General features: G+C 51.3%; 1 pseudogene; it reads right to left on the bottom strand.

Annotated features, from left to right (window-relative positions):
* The window catches only part of LOC133139590 (calmodulin-binding transcription activator 1-like), a 323,855-nt pseudogene that overhangs the window by 145,937 nt on the left and 160,418 nt on the right, over positions 1-17,500 (bottom strand).

Raw genomic sequence — 17,500 nt, 5'->3', positions numbered from 1 at the left:
CTTCATCACCCCTCCTCCTCCTCACCACGCCTAATCTTCATCACCCCTCCTCCTCCTCACCACGCCAAATCTTCATCACCCCTCCTCTTCCTCCTCACCACGCCTAATCTTCATCACCCCTCCTACTCCTCCTCACCACGCCTAATCTTCATCACCACTCCTCCTCCTCACCACGCCTAATCTTCATCACCACTCCTCCTCCTTCTCACCATGCCTAACCTTCATCACCTCTTTACGCCTCTCTCACCCCTCCTCTTCCTCCCCACCACTCCTAATCTTCCTCACCTCCCCACCTTAGCTCTCCTCCTCTTCCTCACCTCTCCACCTCACCTCTCCTCCTCTTCCTCACATGTCCACACCTCTTCTCCTCTTCCTCATTGTCCCTTCAGTTTAGCTCAGTTCAGTTCAGCTCGATCAGTGCAGTCACTGTAGCACAGGTGTGGGGTGACCACGCCGCCCTTAACACCAGCGCAGTACGGTGATAACACCCATCCACACACAGCGACCACGCCACCCTTAACACCAGCGCAGTACCGTGATAACACCAGCAGGGCTGCAGCTCACATCAATGGAAATTATTCAGGTGTTTTTTCCCCTTTGATTCACCAGAAGAAGAACATTTTTTTTTAAAAACCTGCGCGATTTCAAAGCGGTGCGAGTTTAGAGAGGCAGCGGCCCGGCGTTGACGCGGGCGATTATTCACAAAGGGAATACGCACTCTTTCAGGGCCGCCTCATTTACAGCGCCGCGCTCCGACCCGACACTGCGGCGGGGGCTTCACCCCGACGGGCCCGCCCGGTCGCGGGGCTGCCTGATCTGCGTTTTTAAAGACGACCCCCCCCCGCTGAGCCCCGCTCCTCGTGCTGCGCCCAGACGCGGCCGCAGAAAGGCATTGTGGGAAACGCACAGCTATAGCAGGGGTGGGTAAACGCTCCTGAGGACATGGGCCAGTGAAGCTCAATGGAAGGGAATGGTCCCAAACGGGTCTACCATGTGGAGGGGGGGGGGGGGGGTAATTAATAATGAATCTCCAAGCATCTGCCTCCCAACTCCCCACACCCCACAACCAACACACTGTCAGATGTCTGCCACCTGCCCCCCTCCGGCCCACGAACACGTACCTGCAGCCACGACCTCACCTGAGAAACACCTGCTACTGAGACCTTCCTTTTCACTCCGCCTCTCTCTCTCTCTCTCTTGCTTTCTCTCTCTCAAAAGTTCCTCTCCGTCTGTCTGTTTCTCTCGTTCTCACACTCTTTCTCTCTCGCTCTCTCATTCAGTCTCTTTCTCTCTCGCTTCCGACTCTCTCTTTTCCACTCTCTCAGTTTTCCCACACTCAGTGGCTTCTTTAGTAATGAGAGTCAGTTCCGCAGCAGTGCGGATCATAGAAACAGGAGCTGGTGTTTAAAAAGCGCCGTATGATGAACTCTCCTGAGGTGCTCCTGCGTTCTCTCTCCCTCTCTCTCTCTCTCTCTCTCTCTCTCCCTCTCTCTCTCTCTCTCTCTCTCTCCCTCTCTCTCTCTCTCTCTCTCTCTCTCTCTCTCTCTCTCTCTCTCTCTCTCTCTCTCTCTCTCTCTCCCTCTCGGGATGTGAGCCCAGCAGGGCTGTACCCGTCACTGAGTGCACAGAGGTCTGGTCCTGACTGCTCTCTGCATGTCCATTTCCACAGCCTGCATTTCTTCAGTGAGAACATCACCTGTAATTTACTTAGGAGGGGAAGGAATGGTGTTTAATATGTTCGCAGAGTAAAGCCAAATCTGGTGGGGCATCTACAGAATTTGCACCCTAAAATTCGCCAAATAAAAGAGCCGAACCCGCAGCCCCACCGGACCCGAGCCCAGTTTAGTTTTGGTCCTGGTTCTGCTCTTCAGCCCAAACTCTGATACTGCTGTGCTCACGATCCAATGAGATTGACTGTTTCTCCATCTATAAGCGCACTGTAATAAAACAATGAAAATAAATAAATAATAAAACATAATGTAATCTATAATTGTGATGAAAAACAAAAAAGTGTTTTGTGCATCTGCAGACCTGTCGACTCCATCGTGATTTTTACCGGAACGTAGGAGGACGAACATCTCTGGCTCAACCTGTGAGAGTTTTTCTTTCACTCCTCTCCTCTCCTCTCTCTCTCTTTTTGAGTTTTTCTCTCAGTTTGTGGAAAAGTTTGAAACCTGCAGAGGTGGCAGGTGGTTCAGCTGAAGGGCAGGTGTGCTGTGGATGTGTGGATACCCAGCGGAACAACGCACAGCTGTTTAAACGGCAGAGAACTCCACCACAGGGCCGGAGAGGCACCGCACAGGGAGAACATATGGTAGAGCTGAACCAGGCTGGCTCATTATAGCCCTTTCCCACTGTAGAGCTGAACCAGGCTGGCTCATTATAGCCCTTTCCCACTGTAGAGCTGAACCAGGCTGGCTCATTATAGCCCTTTCCCACTGTAGAGCTGAACCAGGCTGAACCAGGCTGGCTCATTATAGCCCTTTCCCACTGTAGAGCTGAACCAGGCTGGCTCATTATAGCCCTTTCCCACTGTACCAGGCTGGCTCATTATAGCCCTTTCCCACTGTAGAGCTGAACCAGGCTGCTCATTATAGCCCTTTCCCCCTGTAGAGCTGAACCAGGCTGGCTCATTATAGCCCTTTCCCACTGTAGAGCTGAAGCAGGCTCATTATAGCCCTTTCCCACTGTAGAGCTGAACCAGGCTGGCTCATTATAGCCCTTTCCCCCTGTAGAGCTGAACCAGGCTGGCTCATTATAGCCCTTTCCCACTGTAGAGCTGAACCAGGCTGGCTCATTATACCCCACTGTAGAGCTGAACCAGGCTGGCTCATTATAGCCCTTTCCCACTGTAGAGCTGAACCAGGCTGCTCATTATAGCCCTTTCCCCCTGTAGAGCTGAACCAGGCTGGCTCATTATAGCCCTTTCCCACTGTAGAGCTGAACCAGGCTGGCTCATTATAGTCCTTTCCCACTGTAGAGCTGAACCAGGCTGGCTCATTATAGCCCTTTCCCACTGTAGAGCTGAACCAGGCTGGCTCATTATAGCCCTTTCCCACTGTAGAGCTGAACCAGGCTGGCTCAACATAGTCCTTTCCCACTGTAGAGCTGAACCAGGCTGGCTCATTATAGCCCTTTCCCACTGTAGAGCTGAACCAGGCTGAACCAGGCTGGCTCATTATAGCCCTTTCCCACTGTAGAGCTGAACCAGGCTGGCTCAACATAGTCCTTTCCCACTGTAGAGCTGAACCAGGCTGGCTCATTATAGCCCTTTCCCACTGTAGAGCTGAACCAGGCTGGCTCAACATAGTCCTTTCCCACTGTAGAGCTGAACCAGAACCAGGCTCATTATAGCCCTTTCCCACTATAGACTCATTGTAGCCCTTTCCCACTGTAGAGCTGAACCGGGCTGAACCAGGCTGGCTCATTATAGCCCTTTTCCACTGGCGAGCTGAACCAGAACCAGGCTCATTATAGCCCAGCCAGCCCCATTATATTGAGCCAGCCCTTTCCCACTATAGACTCATTGTAGCCCTTTCCCACTGTAGAGTGGGTGAATTCAGTAGCTGTGTAGCTACACTTATTCCAAAACTGCTCCAGGTGGCACAGACAAACATACAGACAGACAGAACCCTACACCCCCCTGCGTTTATTGCGTCTCGTATCCTGAGACAGAGACAGAGACGGAGAGACAGCTCACCTGCTTCCCGGCCCGGTCTCCGAAGTCTGGAGCGCCGTCTGAGCGAGGCGCCGGAGGAACATCGGCGCCAATTAAAATCCACTTTTCACAAAAGCTCAATAACCGATTCCCGCTGTTTAATAGCAATAAAGCAATCCGCAGGAGATGAGGGGGAGTGTAGAGGAGGAGGAAAATAGGAGGGGACGGAGGGGAAAGAAGTGAGGCGAGCGAGCCGAGAGGAACCGCGCGGGGAGGAGGGGGAGAACAAAATGGCGGCAGTATTGCGGCGGAATCGGTCTCCACGGAGATGGGGGGGGGGGGGGGGGGGGGCAGATGGAGTACAGAGTATTTCCCACAATGCCGTGTTTCTCACAGAGCTTTCTTCTGCTGGGCCGGAACCAGACCTGGGTCAGAAACACAATTGCTCTGGATTCAAATACTTTTCGGTGCTCGATTGATCTTGCCCGGTGCAATTGAGCCGACCAAGAGGACCAGAAGGTGGGGGTTTGCACTTTTTGAGAGTGCTTCATATACACCAGGCAAGCTCAGTAAAGCGTAGAAAAGTATTTGAGTCAAAAACAATTACGTATGGTGGAACCCGCTCCATCTCAAGGACAGCACGCCCCCATCCGCCAACCTCCAACCCCCAACAGTGGGGTCAGACCAGCGGGATCAGACCAGTGGATCAGACCAGCGGGCTCAGACCAGCGGGCTCAGACCAGATCAGACCAGCGGGCTCAGACCAGATCAGACCAGCGGGATCAGACCAGTGGGATCAGACCAGTGGATCAGACCAGCGGGATCAGACCAGCGGGCTCAGACCAGATCAGACCAGCGGGATCAGACCAGTGGGATCAGACCAGTGGGATCAGACCAGCGGGCTCAGACCAGATCAGACCAGATCAGACCAGCGGGCTCAGACCAGATCAGACCAGATCAGACCAGCGGGCTCAGACCAGCGGGCTCAGACCAGTGGGCTCAGACCAGCGGGATCAGACCAGTGGATCCGTCATTAGGCCCAATAGCAGTGGCGGGAGGTCCTGGAACTCGAAGGGGGGGGGGGCAATTAGACTGATAAAAACAAAACAAACATCAAGGACGTTCAATTAAACGTTTTACCCAGCAAGGGGGCACCTTCCACAGAGCAGGTCACCCTCGTCTGTCACAGCGACATCCCACCCAGGAACGCCAGAATTCCTTCTACCTCCCATCCCACCCAGGAACGCCAGAATTCCTTCTGCCTCCCATCCCACCCAGGAACGCCAGAATTCCTTCTGCCTCCCATCCCACCCAGGAACGCCAGAATTCCTATTGACTGCAAGCATGCGGAGAGCACTAAAACTATAACCATTTTTGCATTCTATTTTCCTTTAATGTACTTGGGTATAGCCTCTTTACACTTCTTATTCTCATACAGACTCAATGACTTTTGTCATTGAGACGCAGATTAAACCTCGTCCTGCAGTAGATTAAATTCCGCTTTGAATGGAGAAATTAGTGTCAATCTGTGTCTGTGAAAACAGCACTTTAGTGCTAAGAGAGTATTGTTAAGTCAAATCCCTTGTCTGTCATCAGACTTGGGCAATAAAAGGATTCTGAAACAGAGGTGGGCAGGGAAGGCCATACCATATCTGGTTTCCATGCCAACATTTACGCCATCTGACATTTTAGCTACGTTTCACGTTAAGCAAATTAATGAATGCCAAAGACTGTTTCTGCGTCCCCTTATGAAATATGTCAGTGTGGTCTGACCTACGAGTGAACCAGTGTTGGTGTGTAAAGCCAGTTAGCTCATTTAGCCAGAGTAATCAGTGGAAGCAGAAACCAGAAACACGCTGGCCCTCTGGGAGCGGAATTATTCAATAAGATCCTAGTAATAACACTCGGCCGGGAATGTGGGCTTCAGACGCTCCGGAGAAACTTCCGGACCACAGCCTGCGCACAGTCTGCGGAAATGTGAGCTATTCACCACTTTCTGAAGGTACTTTTGACTTCCACTCGCAGTTTCACATCAAAGCAATTCAGACGCATTCAGCACAATACCTTCCTCAAGGACACACGTCACAGCTGGTCACAAAGAGCGCCATTTTGTGTTTCTTTTCCACCCACACAAATTTCCCAATCCTCCCTCCTTCACTCCCTCCCTCCCTCCCTCACTCCTCTCTCTCTCTCTCTCTCTCTCTAGCTCTGGTCTACATTCAATCAGTCTGGTTTTATTGTTGCTCTCCTCATTCAGACCGCTTTAAGAACTAAGAAAAACAAACCCCATTGGCCACCTTGTCACTCTGTGCTACCCGCCAGTCCGTACTGCCATTCTCACAGAGCGGGCACCCGCACACTAGACACCCCCACACTACCCTCCTTTCAGACAGCGAGGCAAGGACTCTTGATAGCTCCAGTGTTCACGCCGTGTTTGTAAGCGTGTTCGCCAATGTTTGTGTGAATGGGCGCTTGAATGAAAGGGTAAGCGAGTCAGCCAGTGATGGTTTTAGCCAAAAATGTAGAGGCCAATGCCAGGAAAAAAGGAAACAGCCTCTCTCTTTCCCCCTCCCTCCCTCTCTCTATGCCTCTCTCTCTCTCTCTCTCTCTCTCTCTCTCTCTCTCAGAGAAGTCCCTTCCCAATCAGAGGCCATTGCCGGACATGCATGAAAACAAGGTCAGAAATTAATGTAAAAAGAGGGAGGCAGGGTGGAACAGCATTTCCAGAGCTGGGCCAACAAGCACGGAGGGAGGCATGATGGCTAGCGGAACAGCACTACCTGAGCTGGTCCAGCCAGTACAGAGGGAGGGGGTGAGGCTGGCAGAACAGCACTACCTGAGCTGGTCCAGCCAGTACAGAGGGAGGGGGTGAGGCTGGCAGAACAGCACTACCTGAGCTGGTCCAGCCAGTACAGAGGGAGGGGGTGAGGCTGGCAGAACAGCACTACCTGAGCTGGTCCAGCCAGTACAGAGGGAGGGGGTGAGGCTGGCAGAACAGCACTACCTGAGCTGGTCCAGCCAGTACAGAGGGAGGGGGTGAGGCTGGCAGAACAGCACTACCTGAGCTGGTCCAGCCAGTACAGAGGGAGGGGGTGAGGCTGGCGGAACAGCACTACCTGAGCTGGTCCAGCCAGTACAGAGGGAGGGGGAGAGGCTGGCGGAACAGCACAGCCTGGGCTGGTCCAGCCAGTGCAGAGGGAGGGGGAGAGGCCGGCGGAACAGCCCCATGCGGTGTTCACAGTCGTCATGAGTGCTGGTGGGAAAGTGTTGATGCTGCTCATGGGCAGATTTCTGCACACAACATTAAGCCCAAGTGCTCCACAGTCCCTGTGTAAATGTCATGTCCTTCAATAAAGACCTTAAATCGCAAATAACACAGTCTGCGCTGACGTTAAAGATCACCGCGGGCCGCCCGCTCCCTCCTTAAACTTTCAGCGAGAAAAAAAAATAAAAAAGCCCAGAACTTCATTATAAAAAATTAACCCCAGGTTAATTTCACAGCCCAACAACCGCCATCCAGGCAGATCGTTCTCGCCACGCCGGACACAGACGGTGAGCTCAGTCAGGACATGTGCACAGCCCAGGCCGACGGCCAGGACTGAATTATGACCCCCCCCCGAAACACTGACTCTGGAGTCTGAGGGGAGTTTAAACAGGGAACCCCAAAATCATAACTCTCACCAGTCTGCACGGCACAGCTGTATATTCCAAATCGATGAACAAAAACAAGCTCGCTCATTTGTCAAAAGGCTGCTTTTAAAGCCCGGACAGCCAGCCAATAAGCTCCTGCTGGTTAATCTTCTTAAAATAAACAGCCTTCAGATTCCTTCAGAGTATTATTATTATTTTTTTGCCGTTTCTGGCCAGCTATAATACAGCACAAATGAATCAATAAAATATGGAAGAAATATGGAAATAAATAGCCTCCATATGCATTTCGTGAACAGAGTGAGACGATCGGGCGTGAGTCAGTGTTCATCTGAAGCTCTGATCACATCAGGTCCTTCTCCTGTCCTCAGCAGAGAGGCAGAGAGGCAGAGAGACAGAGAGACAGAGAGGCAGAGAGGCAGAGAGGCAGAGAGCGCTTCACCTGTAAATAATTCAGACGGGTTCACGGCCGATCCAGACCCGTAGGATCAGTCTCACGGATCCGGCAACGCGAATAACGCTATTAATTTAATCATCCATCCATTATCTGAACCCGCTTATCCTGAACAGGGTCGCAGGGGGGCTGGAGCCTATCCCAGCATACATTGGGCGAAAGGCAGGAATACACCCTGGACAGGTCGCCAGTCTATCGCAGGGCACACACACCATTCACTCACACACTCATACCCACGGGCAATTTAAACTCTCCAATCAGCCTAACGTGCATGTCTTTGGACTGTGGGAGGAAACCGGAGTACGCGGAGGAAACCCACGCAGACACGGGGAGAACATGCAAACTCCGCACAGAGAGGCCCCGGCCGACGGGGATTCGAACCCAGGACCTCCTTGCTGCGAGGCGGCAGTGCTACCCACTGCACCATCCGTGCCACAATCATGAATCATGGATACTGAATAACTTACTAGTGTAGTCGGCGGAAAATCATAGCTAAATACATAGCAGAGCAGCCGACTATATTTTTGTCGATCAAAAGTTAAACAACGCTTCTCTGAGACAATGCGATTGTGTTTTCATGTAAGGGTGTCGGCCTCCAGACACAGGATAAGTTTCACACTACTTTTAATTCCCACTAGGTGTCGACCTGGAGAAGTGGGGCTGAATGAGAGATCTCTTCGTGGGCCCAATGTCTCTCACAACGCCCTTGGTCACAGGAAAGGACAATTTCACATGACATTACACTACAGTCATTTAGCAGACGCTCTTATCCAGAGCAACGTACAATAAAGTGCAAATCAGAACCAGGGACAAGGGCACTGAAGAGACCCTAGAGGAAGGTACAGTTAAAAATCCTGGAGTGATCGGTGAATTCTGGGAAGTTAAAATCGTTTGCTGCACTGGTTTGCTCTGCCTGGGGTTTCAGCGCACGCAAACAGGAGACGCACACGTCTGTTCACATCCTTAGCATCGTCCCGGTTTCAGCGTCTTTACTGCAGACACACAGTAATTCACTCACCCTGATGGGAGACGGTTCAGTGTGTGACAGAGTCTTTAAGAACATCCCGCCGGTCGTAACTCAAAGAACCGGGCGGATGAAACGCGTCTCGGCTGACTGTGGAGTTGTTGCGACCGTTACGGAGAAGTTCGTTAGAGACGTGTCCGCCCGTTCCCGGGATCCGCACCATTAGCGGGGCTGTGTACACTGCAAGCTCGGCTCATTAGTTACGTAGCATAGGCACAGTATAATACCAGGCCATGACTATGTTTACTTATCATGTGGGGGCGAGAGAGTCTTTATTGTGGGGTGTCTCGGTGGCGCAGCCTGTAGAGCACTGACCGCATGCTCATTGCGAGCCGCGACGTCGGCGGTTCGAATCCGACCGTCCGACATTTGTCGCATGTCTTCCCCTCTCTCTCGCTCCCATTCTTCCTGTCTCTCTATACTATACTGTCCAATAAAGCTGAAAAAGGCCTAAAAAATATCTTTAAAAAAAGAGTGTCTTTATTTCGGCTAATGCAGTTATTTTGTGAAAGTGTTTGAGCTTGTTCTACCAGCTTTGTGGGTGAAAGAGGTTTTGGCCTGAAAGAACAGTCTAGGGCCGGTATCATCAAATTGTGGCCCTTGGGGGCCGAGACCTGCTGGTTTCCCACCCTCCCTTTACCTGGGAGTCAGGTGTGTTCACCCTCCCTTTACCTGGGAGTGAGGTGTGTTCACCCTCCCTTTACCTGGGAGTCAGGTGTGTTCACCCTCCCTTTACCTGGGAGTCAGGTGTGTTCACCCTCCCTTTACCTGGGAGTGAGGTGTGTTTACCCACCCTTTACCTGGGAGTCAGGTGTGTTCACCCTCCCTTTACCGGGGAGTCAGGTGTGTTCACCCTCCCTTTACCTGGGAGTCAGGTGTGTTCACCCTCCCTTTACCTGAGGGGTGTGAAGAGTCTGGTCCATCAGTAGCACTAATTGTTCAGCTAATTATCCGGGAGTTTAGGAAACCAGGGCTGGATTTGGATTTGAGGGCCTTGGGTGTGTTCACTCAAATAACGTTTGTTTTGGATCCAAATACTTTTCCGTGCTCTTTTGGTTTTGCCTGGTGCGTTTGAGCCTGCAAGGAGTACCAGATGCCACGGGGCTTAATGCTTTCGGGATCATTTCATTCCTTCCAATACACCAGACACGCTTATTAAAATCAAATAAAAATTATTTGAATCCAAAACAAATACTATTCAGGTCTGGTTGGTCGTGTGCTTTTTTAAATTGTGAATATATACTTTTCTATATAGCTCTGCCACTTCCCTAAGACACACAGGCTCTAAACGTGCCCGGGTCTCCTTTTACCCGAGGAACGAGCTTCCCTGCCCTGTCTCCTGGTCCTGGGAGCCCCAGTTCATCTCCACACACTTCTACGTTTAATTTCAATTTCATATACAGAGCAATTTCTCCAAAGCAATCAAAGAACTGTAATGGTGTCACTATAATCCAACGTTAGATTTATAACGTTTAAACATTGCTTATTGTTCACGTTAGTGTTTTCAGTAATAAGTAATGTCATTATTTGAAATTACATTGAATTTATTTGTAAATGTAATTATATGGAGAGCCATCCTCTTTATAACCTGTAATGACCAATTAAAATGCGTTAATATATCATCTGAAATTAATTGTTTTGAAATTCCTTCATTAAAAATAAATTATAGAATGAATTAAAAATGCCAGGATTTTATCTGACGGCCCCCCAGACATTATTAATTAAAGCTTTTGTTAAGCCCTAAATTGATCGCCACATTTAACTCCATCAGAATTTTATTAATATTAATATGAACAATTCAATCGGCTCTTTTCTCTCTCAAACATAGCTGCATACATGCATACAGTCATACCAACATACCACCCACACACACACACACACACACATACACACACATTCTTAAATAAAGCCTAATGCTGATGTCACAATCACTACTGGTGGCGGAGTTCTAGAACACTGACTTGGAAAAAGTCAGTTGGAAAAAAACAAAAAAAACATTTATCGTTAATAAAATACATCACTCTTTAATGGGTCAAACACTGAAACACATTTAAAAAAACTCAAATGTCCTGATTCTGGTGCTTCTGCAAGTGGCCGCATGATCTTGTATGTTTATTCCTCGAGAGAGAGATGGATTTTGGTATATTCTCCTGATATGATTTTAAAAGATAATTTATTTCCGTTTCCGAGAAGGAGGTGGGGCTGTCCAGACTTGCTGGATCTGATTACGCCTTATAACGTATTACTCGGTTACCGAAATCTCACGTACTTACCCAGAAAACTAATGTAGCATTTCAGAAGTGCATCTGTGAGCAAAGCGAATGAGATATAACACAGCGCAAGTCATTTAACACTAATGTGTGCTGGACAGAAAAAAAAAAACAAAAAAAAAAACAGGCAGTAGTGAACAACTCAATTCCCACTCGCTGAAGCCAATTAACTGCAATGCTCAATATGAGAACCCCCTCTGGAGATATGGCTTCCATCAAATGACACTGCGGCAACATTAGTGAGGCTCATATTCCAGAACACAGCTGCACTAAGCAACCCTTATTTCCAGAAATACTCCGACCCCCCCCCCCCATCTTCATATTAGCAGGGGATGGAGGGGCAGGTGTCAATCACTTGTGAAGGCGACAGGTTCCACAGCAGCTAAGACGCAGCCGCTTTGTCGGACACAAAGCACACAAACTAACAGCCAGGCGCTAACACACTATGGTGCTAATGTGGTAGGCTGCCAACTTGCTTTGGCCCTAATGTTCCAAGGCTCTAGCCTGCTGTGGAGCTAACGTGCTAAGGCACTTAAGGTCCTGAGATGCTAATGTGCTATGGTGCTAAACATGCTACAGCACTAGCACTCTAAGGCTCTCGGAAGTCATGGAGCTAACATACTAAGAGCAGAATGCGCTAATGTGCTGAGGCGCTAACGTGCTATGGCGCTAACATGCCAAGGCACCAATGCGTTGCGGCGCTAACATGCTGAGGCGCTAACGTGCTATGGAGCTAACGTGCTAAAGCGCTCTCGCGCTGACGCATCAACCCCTGCTCTCCCCCCCCTCCCCCTCACTTTGCCGCTCGATCCCCCATCACTCTTTGCGCTCGATGTCTGCGTTCATTAGCATTAGCGTTTAGGCAGCAGCCATTAGCGTGGGGTCGTATATTTGGCGGCTGACGGCGTTCGCTCCCGGCCGGGGCGGTGGCGCCTTCACGCACGCCGGGGGGAGCGGTTTCATTAGAGGAGAGGGCCGCCGCACGCGGCCAAGTTCCCGCAGTGGTATTTATAGACGCTCCCTCGTAATATCTATAGACGCTCCCTACACCCCGTGCCAATCCCTCAGTGCGACTCCATACCTGCTCCATCTCTATCCAGCGCTGCTACTATTTATTTTATTATTATTATTATTATTATCTCTCTCTCTCTCACTCCACTTGGCAGCCTCTCTCTCCCACTCTCGTCTACCCACCACTTTCATCACATCCATCATAACTTCAGCCCGTGTCTCTCTCCTTTATTTTTTCCCAGTCCAGTTAATTTCCTCTCTCTCTCTCTCTCTGACATGTTTATATGGTGCAGATCTTTCTCTCTCTCCATCACTCTCCTCACTGTATCTCACACCTCTTCCCTGCCTCATTCTCCAACAAATGCTCTCTCTCTCCCTCTATCACACACGCTCACACACACACACACACACACACACACACACTCACACTCACACTCACACTCTCACACACACACACACACACACACACACACACACACACTCACACACACTCACACACACACACACACACACACACACACACACAGTCTCTTGTACTAAGATCAAGTTCAGATTCACTTTTCTTACATTGCCAAAGCCTTATCTGGAACTTAGACAGAACAAGAAAAAAAATGTTCTATTATTATTATTATTATTATTATTATTATTGATTATTTCTCTCCCACACACCAATTCAGATTCTAGTATGCTTTATTTGCACAGCGATTACATTTGTATTGCAAAATCATTAAAGTGCTTAACATAAATTAAGAACTTCAAAGTCTATCTCCCTCTGTCTCTCTCTCCATATCTGTCTCTTTCCCCATCTCCCTCTTTCCCTCCCTCCCTTTCTCTCAAACACTCTCTCTCTTCCTCTCTCTCCCTCTCTCTCTCTTCCTCTCTCCCTCTCTCTTCTTCTTTCTTCCTCTCTCTTCCCCCCCTCTCTCCCTTTCTCCCTCTCTCTCTTTGGCAGGAGGCTGCAGGCAGGTATATCTCACCTTGTCCCAGGCCTGGTGTGGGACAGTGGGGGGTGGGGGGTTTAGGGGGAGGTGTGTGTGTGTGAGTGTGTGTACAGTGTGTGTGTGTGTGTGAGTATAGTGTGTGTGTGTGTAAAGTGTGTGTCTGTGTGTGCGTGCGCGTAGAGTGTGTGTGTGTGTGTGTGTGAGTGAGTGTGAGTGTGTGTGTGTGTGTGTGAGTGAGTGTGAGTGTGTGTATAGTGTGTGTGTGTGTGAGTGTGTGTGTGTGTGTGTGCGCGTATAGTGTGTGTATAGTGTGTGTGTGTGAGTGTGTGTGTGTGTGAGTATAGTGTGTGTGTGTGTGTGTGTAAAGTGTGTGTCTGTGTGTGCGTGCGCGTATAGTGTGTGTGTGTGTGAGTGTGTGTGTAGTGTGTGTGTGTGTGTGTGTAGTGTGTGTGTGTGTGTGTGTGAGTGAGTGTGTGAGTGCGTGTATGTGTGTGTGTGAGTGAGTGTTAGTGTGTGTATAGTGTCAGTGTGTGTGTGAGTGTGTGTGTGTGTAGTGTGTGTGTGAGTGAGTGTGAGTGTGTGTGTGTGTGTGTGAGTGAGTGTGAGTGTGTGTATAGTGTGTGTGTGTGTGAGTGTGTGTGTGTGTGTGCGCGTATAGTGTGTGTATAGTGTGTGTGTGTGAGTGTGTGTGTGTGTGAGTATAGTGTGTGTGTGTGTGTGTGTAAAGTGTGTGTCTGTGTGTGCGTGCGCGTATAGTGTGTGTGTGTGAGTGTGTGTGTAGTGTGTGTGTGTGTGTGTGTAGTGTGTGTGTGTGTGTGTGAGTGAGTGTGTGAGTGCGTGTATGTGTGTGTGTGAGTGAGTGTGAGTGTGTGTATAGTGTCAGTGTGTGTGTGAGTGTGTGTGTGTGTAGTGTGTGTGTGAGTGAGTGTGAGTGTGTGTGTGAGTGTGTGTGTGTGTAGTGTGTGTGTGTGTGTGTGTGAGTGAGTGAGTGTGTGTGTGAGTGTGTGAGTGTGTGTGTGAGAGTGTGTGTGAGTGAGTGAGTGTGTGTGTGTGAGTGTGTGTGTGTGAGTGAGTGAGTGTGTGAGTGAGTGAGTGAGTGAGTGAGTGAGTGAGTGTGTGTGTGTGTGTGTGAGTGAGTGAGTGAGTGAGTGAGTGAGTGTGTGTGTGTGTGTATATATATTCACACACAGCTCCATACGCTGAGATAAACTACACTCACACACACACACACACACTCTCTCACACACACACACACACATAGCTCCATACGTTGAGATATACTACACACACACACACACACACACACACAGGGCTGTTGTCCTTGTATCCCTGTGTCAGGGGCAGTGCTGTTACTGTAGAATTTAATAACAGAAGCATCTCTGGGAGTCAGCTGGGACCCAGGACTTACTCTATGGTATGGGACACGCGCCATGCAGCCAGTGAATGTCATTTTGCCTGGAATAGATCACAGCCGCCCTCTTAAAGAAGAGAGAGGCGGTTTGTAATGAGGCGGAATGAGCTAGAAGTTGTAATCTAATATTCATTCAAACGAGGGTCAATCATATTTCATGGGTGTGTGTGTGTGCGCGTTGGTGCGTGTGTGCATGTGCGTGTATGTGAGAGTATGTATGTGTGTGTGTGGGTGTGTGGGAGTGTGTGCGCGTATGTGTGTGCGGGTGTGTGGGTGTGTGTGTGTGTGGGTGCATGTGTGAGTGTGTGCACGTATGTGTGCGCGGGTGTGTGAGTGTGTGTGTGTGTGTGTGTGTGTGTGTGTGTGTGTGTGTGTGTGCGCGTATGTGTGTGCGGGTGTGTGGGTGTGTGTGTGTGTGTGTGGGTGTGTGCGCGTATGTGTGTGCATATGTGTGTGTGTGTGTGTGTGTGTGTGTGTGTGTGAGAGAGAGAGTATGTATGTATGTGTGTGTGCGTGTGTGAGTGTGTCTTTTTCCTCCATAACTGTACCCAGGTCCTGCTGACCCACTGTGGGGCTCCAGTTTAAGGCCTGTGTGGTCTGTGTGGTCTGTGTGGTCTGTGTGGTCTGTGTGGTCCAGTTCTCCGTGAATCCCTCTTTATTTGTTCAGCTCCTGAGCCACAACTTGCTCTGCTCTCCTGTCGGTATCTGATGAAGTGCTGGACGCACAGCAAAGGCTCTGAGTGTAAAAGCTACTGGGCATGAAACCAGAAGGTTGCAGGTTCAAGTCCCAGGTGAGCTTTTGACTGCTGATTTTCAGCAAGGTGCTGCTTAACCTGAACGACCTCAGTAAACATCCAGCGTATCTGTGCAGAGAAACACTGTGCAACGGGCATCTGTGCTGTGGGAGGATGAAAGTAGGGAGAGAGGGAGAGAGAGAGAGAGAGAGAGAGAGGGGGGAGGAGGGAGGGGGAGAGGGAGAGAAACAGGGAGAGGGAGGGATAGAGGGGAGAGGGAGAGGGAGAGAGAGAGAGAGAGGGAGAGGGAGGGAGGGAGAGAAATAGAGGGAGGGATGATTGAAGGAGGGAGGGTAGGAGGGGAATGGTGTTGCTGCTATGTGAAACACACACACACACACACACACACACACACGTCACAGTAAACCCCCCTGCAAAGTAAAAAAAAAGAAAACCCAACATTGACATTCTACTGCCAGCTGCTCAACCTGCAAAGATCTGTTCACCTTTAACCTTTCAAAACATCCGCCTGAAGCCAAGCGTACACAACACCTGACTCTGGAGGTGGAGCGCGATCGTGTTCCTTCAGCTTGACCCCTGCCCCCCGCAGACCAGGGGGTAAATCTCCTGCCAGACCAGGGGGGTAAATCTCCTGCCAAACCAGGGGGGTAAATCTCCTGCCAGACCAGGGGGTAAATCTCCTGCCAGACCAAGGGGGTAATCTCCCATTCAGGGTAAATTCAGCATTTGAACAGCAGGGCGGGCGATCTCACCTTGTCTTAGGGGACGTGGGTTAACCATTCCTCGTGCTTCTCAAACGTTATTAGGTAAGCAGCGATTTCCTGTGACAAAGAGGAGAGACAGAGAGAGACAGAGAGAGAGAGAGAGAGAGGGGAAAAGCTTAAATTCCAGGCGCACATAATCCTTGTTCAAAGGCACACATTTCAAAGAGCGACATTAAGAGTAAAATTGTCCGAAAAGAAGAACGGTTCTTTGCGTTTGTTTTCTCGTTAAAGAGCGCAGAGAGGGGGAGAGGGGGGGTGAGAATGTGCTCGTTGACATTCGCTCCCTGAGAGAGAGCGGAGAAGAGCGAATCGAATTTCGTCTGAAGCGGCCGGAGGGGGCGGGGCTTGGAGCGCTTCCCAGCAGCCTCGGCGGGAGAGACCGGCGGGGAGGTCGCCGCGGCGACGCACCCTGACCCTCCAGACGGATCGATCCCCCGATAACACCGACCCCAGCCACGGCCCTCACTCACGCCAAGACCCCCCTGACCTCTCCCTGTAGCAGCCGGAGATTCTGCACACACTCAGGGAGTGTGAGGAGGGGGGGTGGAGGGCAGGAGCGTGGGGGGTGGAGGGGGGGGTGGAGGGCAGGAGCGTGAGGGGGGGTGGAGGGGGGGGGTGGAGGGCAGGAGTGTGAGGGGGGGTGGAGGGGGGGGGTGGAGGGCAGGAGTGAGTGAGGGGGGGGGGTGGAGGGGGGGGGGTGGAGGGCAGGAGCGGAGGGGGGGGGGGTGGAGGGGGGGTGGAGGGCAGGAGCGGTGAGGGGGGGGTGGAGGGGGGGGGGTGGAGGGGGCAGGAGCGTGGGGGGGTGGAGGGGGGGGTGGAGGGCAGGAGCGTGAGGGGGGGTGGAGGGGGGGTGGAGGGCAGGAGCGTGGGGGGGTGGAGGGGGGGGTGGAGGGGCAGGGAGCGTGGGGGGGTGGAGGGGGGGGTGGAGGGCAGGAGCGTGGGGGGGTGGAGGGGGGGGTGGAGGGCAGGAGCGTGGGGGGGGTGGAGGGGGGGGTGGAGGGCAGGAGTGTGAGGGGGTGGAGGGGGGGGTGGAGGGCAGGAGCGTGGGGGGGTGGAGGGGGGGGTGGAGGGCAGGAGCGTGGGGGGGTGGAGGGGGGGTGGAGGGCAGGAGTGTGAGGGGGGGTGGAGGGCAGGAGTGTGAGGGGGGGGTGGAGGGGCAGGAGTGTGAGGGGGAGTGAGGCAGGAAGAACTCATCACGGCTTCAGAACGCTCTCACTACTTCTCAGAGCGATGCTTGGAGCAGAGAGATAATAACAGCAATAACAACAGAAATGTTTCCTCAGCGCAGAAACGGAGCAGTCGCCGGGCAACCCCACATCAATCGCAGCTTCGATCCAGACGCAGCGCCCTGCCGGAAGAACGGGGGACTCGGTCTGGGGTACGAATCGGCCGGAGACTGACGCCATTGCCCAGGGCTTCTGAAGACCCTGTGATCGATAACGTCTCACTTCTCCTCCGTCATCTTCCGAAGCATTCCTGATGCGCTGATCGCGGTTAAGGAGCACCGCCGTTGACTGGTCATTTGGACTGATGAAACGCATCTGTTGATTGGTTATTTAGGGTG

Source organism: Conger conger, chromosome 10, assembly GCF_963514075.1.
Source record: "Conger conger chromosome 10, fConCon1.1, whole genome shotgun sequence".
Lineage (NCBI taxonomy): Eukaryota > Metazoa > Chordata > Actinopteri > Anguilliformes > Congridae > Conger > Conger conger.
Note: the sequence above shows the minus strand (reverse complement) of the source record. Positions and strands in the feature narration are given on the sequence as shown.